The sequence below is a fragment of the Balaenoptera musculus genome, chromosome 6 (genome assembly GCF_009873245.2).
Source record: "Balaenoptera musculus isolate JJ_BM4_2016_0621 chromosome 6, mBalMus1.pri.v3, whole genome shotgun sequence".
Lineage (NCBI taxonomy): Eukaryota > Metazoa > Chordata > Mammalia > Artiodactyla > Balaenopteridae > Balaenoptera > Balaenoptera musculus.
The window spans coordinates 112178875-112184257 of NC_045790.1; positions in this window are offsets into that span (position 1 = coordinate 112178875).

The following is a 5383-nucleotide window of genomic DNA, read 5'->3' on the forward strand; positions in this document are numbered from 1 at the left end:
AGGCCGCGATAATGAGAGGCCCGCGCACCGCGATGAAGAGTGGTCCCCGCTCGCCGCAACTGGAGAAAGCCCTCGCACAGAAACGAAGACCCAACACAGCCAAAAATAGATAAATAAATAAATAAATAAGTGAAATTCTTTACCAAAAAAAAAAAAAGAAACAAGCCTATACCTCAATATCACAGTTATTAAAAAAAACAAAAATATAAATAAAAAAATAGATAAAGCTGTTATGAACATTACTGTACAAGTCTTTTAATGGTCATACGTTTTCATTTAACATGGATAAATATTCAGGAGTGGAATTGCTGGATTACAGGGCAGGTGTGTCTTTAACATTACAAGAATTTACAATCCATTTTCCAAAGTGATTTTACCATCTTAAATTACCATAAGCAAAGTATAAGACTTCCATTTGCTCCACAACCTTGAAAATACTATCCCTATTGTAAGTCTTGTAAATTTCAGTCATCCCAATGGGTTAAAACTGTGCCTCATTTGTATTTCCCTAATAACTAATGATGTAGAACATCTTTTCATGTGCAGATTGAGAATTAGTGTATCTTCTTTGTGAATTGACTGAGCTTTCAGGCAGAGTACAGAGGATTTTTAGGGCAGTGAAAGTACTCTGATATTAAAGGACTGATACATGTCATTATACATTTGTCCAAACCCATAGAATGTACATATCAAGAGTGAACCCTAATGAAAACTATGGACTCTGGGTGATAATGACGTGTCACCGCAGGTTCATCACTTGTAACAAATGTACTACACTGGTAGGGGATGTTGATAATGGGGGATGCTATGCATATGGGGGGGGGCAGCAGCGGGTATTTCAGAAATCTCTGTACCTTCCTCTGAATTTTACTGTGAACCTAAGACTGCTCTGAAAAACTAAAGTCCTTTTTAACCTTATGGTCAAACGGCTCAGACGTTTGAATGGAGGTGGCAGGTAGGCAGATTAATATTTTAGCCTGGAGTTTGGGGGAGAATCTGACCTATAACTACACATTTGGGAGCCATCAGCACATAGATGTTATTTCAAGGCATCGGGAGAACGTGAAGAGCCCCAAAAGCCTCGAGGAACATGAGCATTTAGAAGTTGGGGGCAGTGGGGGGAGTGTAGCAGAAAGTGGTAATTGATTCTACATGTATAGAATCAAAGATAGCTAATACCATGGCTTGTTTGTATGGTGGTAACAATGCAGAATAGGTGAGACAGGCAATTTAGAAGGATCAGCAAAGGACCAAAATCTCTGAGATAATGTGAAGGGACAGACTGCAGGGCTCAGGTGTAGGGACTCAGCTTGCAGTAGGAGGAATGAATATAGATGGAGGTAGGATTGACTGGTTGGTGCAGGAAAGAGGGATTTGATGGAGGATGGCTTCAATTTTCTCAGTGAATCATGAAAAGGGCAGAAGAGGGGTGTGGGATGGTTGAATGTAGGACATAGCTGATGTGGGTAAAAGAACAGCAAGCCTATTAGAGGGTTGCTGGCAACACTGTGTGTCCTTTTGAGGCTTACGGTCATTAAACCAGCTCAGCTGTGTGATTTTCTTCTAGGGATAGTCAGCTCTTCAGGTGCAGATAGGAGGCAGATGGAAGGGCTCATCCAGGTCTGGGGTCTTGAGCAGGGAAGTACCAGGGGGAGAGAATGAAGAGTCGAGGGTGTTCAGAAGGGAGGGATTGTAATGATGGACACTTGGGTAGGCTAGGAGTGGGTTGATGGATCGATGGATTATTTGATGAGGTCGAAGAATTATAACTATGGCATGTTATTTCAGGAGATGGACTGGGAAAGGTGTTCAGAAAGTGCTAGATTGTGTAGCCTCCAAGAAAACAGGCACCAAATCTGTATTGTTCCCTCTTGCATCTTTAGCTCCTAACAGTACCCGGCTCACTGCATGTGGTCAGTGATGCTTGTTGAACTAAAAGTAGTGTTCTGAGGAGAACAGATGCCATGGTCTGATTACACACTCATTTTTTACCTCCTGTGCACTGCAGTTCTGGACCTCTTTGTTGGACAATGAAGTCTCCAAATTAAGATAAACAGCTGAAAGGCATGCTTACTGAAGAGTGCTCAATGGCCAAGAACTGGGCCAAGAACTCAAATCATGCAGTCAAGGCTGTTTAAAAACAATTTTATTTGTTCCTCGGTCTTGTTTCTTGTGAGATGGGTCATCTTCTTCTCTTTACCTGTGTTCACTTTGAGTCTACTCCTCCTCTTCCACTCCCTGCCAAGTACACGTTTCCTCTTCTGCCTTTTTCTTGCTGTAAATGGGGTTGTCCATTTCATGGCTCCAACTCTCACCCTCAGGGAGCTAACAAACCAACCCATCTCTCTAGTGTGGTTTTTTCTTGTCTGTTCTCTCCATGCAGTAGACTGGGGTCTCCTCAAATGGGCCCTGTTGATACTTCAAAGTCTACACATTCAAACCAAACTCATGGTTTTCCCTTTTCTCTTCTCTTGGACCTGTATATGACAAATACAGTCTACCCTTCCTTTCTTTTTCTTCCAAATTCCTGGATCCTTGTATGTGAAAAGAGTGTTTGGAAAAAGTAAGATTTTTTGGGGGGGGTGGGGGAAGGGCATGGAGCTAGGGGTGAGAAAAAGTTAAAAAATTAAACTTTTACAAAGTACACAAGTTTATTGGGTAAAATTCACAGCACAGGTAATTACCCACAGTCCTGCACATGTGTGGGTCACTTCCTCAGGGTCCATTCACCTCTTCTGCTAATGGAACCATGATTTTCCACTGGGGTATTTACCCTTTCAGCCATTTAAGGCAGGGTGAGCTAAATCCCAGCTCCAGACATGAGCCCAGATGGGTTGAAGACCATCCTATTTTTGTGGCTACAGTGATGGCTCAGAGTTGGGCACAAGCTCTAATTTGGGCACTGGGAACAAAACCCAGGACTTAAGCAAGAGCTATTGTTCTCTTCTCTCAATGGCATCCTCTATTTAAATAATAATAAGAAGAAGGATGCTATAATATGGGGCTCTGTGAAGGCACCCCTCAGGACCAAGGGGCCCCCTTGTGTGGACTGAAGATGAAGTGGCCTCTGGAGAAGGGAGAGCTGAGCACCAGCAAGAAAACACATTCTGGGGACTCCGAGTAGCTGGATCCATCCTCTCCCTCTGGGTTTTCAGTCTGAGTCCCCAGATTCCTTGCATCCATCTGAGTCTGATTTTCTGGCCCTTGCAAGTCAAGACTTCTAACCTATAGACTCACAATCCCACTCCCCGGAAAGAACCACTGTCAACACTTTGGGTTTAATTCCTCCCTGACACTGTAATGCATCTCTATTTACACAATTTTTTTTTCTTTTTTGGCCGCACCACGCGGCATGTGGGATCTTAGTTCCCCCAGCAGGGATCGAACCTGTGCCCCCTGAATTGGAAGCAAGGAGTCTTAACCACTGGACCACCAGGAAGTCCCTATTTTTTTTTTTTTTTACTGCTACAAAATTAAGAAGATAATATGTACTCTTCTGAATGAAAAACAGTATGTATTTTAGTTGATGATATTGTTTACCTTGTATGTTAACCAAATCTATCATTATCATTTAAAATTTTTAAATTTATTTATCTATCTATTTATTATGGCTGTGTTGGGTCTTCGTTGCCATGCGTGGGCTTTCTCTAGTTGCTGCGAGCAGGGGCTACTCTTCGTTGTGGTGCGCGGGCTTCTCATTGCAGCGGCTTCTCTTGTTGTGGAGCACGGGCTCTAGGCACGCGGGCTTCGGTAGTTGTGGCACGCAGGCTCGGTAGTTGTGGCACGCAGGCTCAGTAGTTGTGGCCCGCGGGCTCTAGAGCGCAGGCTCAGTAGTTGTGGTGCACAGGCTTAGTTGCTCTGTGGCATGTGGGATCTTCCCAGACCGGGGATCGAACCCGTGTCCCCTGCATTGGCAGGCAGATTCTTAACCACTGCATCAACTGGGAAGTCCCTCATTATCATTTTTAATTACTGCCTAATATTCCATTCTAGGAATATACCATCATATATAGTAAATTTCCTATTAAAGAACATTCATATTTTTCTAGTTTTCATATTATAAATGTGCCATTCTTTTACACTAGTTCTATTATTTCTTTAGGTCCTAGAAGTGAAATTGCTGGATCTCAGAATATGTACATTCTCAAGGCTTTGATGTATTCTACCAGATTGTCCTCCAAAAGGAACATGTAACTTATATTCCCATCAGCCTGGAGATTGGTATGTTTGACAGATAGATGGAGGTGACTAAAGGCAAAATGCTTGTTAAAAAGAAAATATTCATTTGTTCTGGGACTTCCCTGGTGGCGCAGTGGTTAAGAATCCGCCTGCCAATGCAGGGGACACGGGTTCAACTCCTGGTCCAGGAAGATCCCACATGCTGCGGAGCAACTAAGCCCGTGCACCAAAACCAATGAGCCCACGGGCCACAACTACTGAAGCCCGCATACCTATAGCCCGTGCTCCACAATAAGAGAAGCAACCGGAGTGAGAAGCCCGCGCACTGCAATGAAGAGTAGCCCCTGCTCTCCGCAACCAGAGAAAGCCTGCGTGCAGCAACAAAGACCCAACACAGCCAAAAATAAATAAATTAATTTTTAAAAAGAAAATACTCATTTGTTCCCTGAATATTTATCGAGTGTCTATTATTTGCACAACACCATGATAGGTGCTGTGGATATACTGGTGAATGAGGACTCCTCAACTTGTTTCTCTGTATTCTTCCTTCTCTGAGGACGGCAAGCTTGGAAGAATGTCTAGCTTTATGGATGAATTAACCAACATCATACATCATGATGCTACACTCAGGAGACAGGGGTGCTGCACCTTGGCACAGAGGGTGGCCTCACTGTATGGGATATTGCTCACCCACACCTTCCTTTCTATGTTCTCCCCTGTACAGATGAGGCTAGAAGCCTGGGCACTTTATTTCCCTTGCCAGCAAGGGAAGTCTAACAGAGGCAGTTTTTCCAGAAGCAATGGAAGAGATTGCTGGTTTCTTTGTTTTTTCCAGTTAAACACCAGATGAATTCTGTGACTGGCTTTGAGAGGGCATCTTGTATGAAAAATACCTATCTTTAAACACTAGAATCACACTCAGGAAGATGAGATAGGCACACCATGACAGGCACATGGGAACCGAAACCAGTTTGCGGGAACACAAACTTCCCTGTACCACTTACCTAATACGCACACACGCTAACATATACATCTAAACAACTGAAAAACAGAAAGCAAAACGGCATGCATTATTAAAATTGTTAACGTTCTCTTTTTTGCTGAATGCACGTATAGTTGAAGCCACATCATGAAAATGTTCACTGGGGGAATTCCCTAGCGGTCCAGGGGTTAGGACTCTGTGCTTTCACTGCTGAGGGCCTGG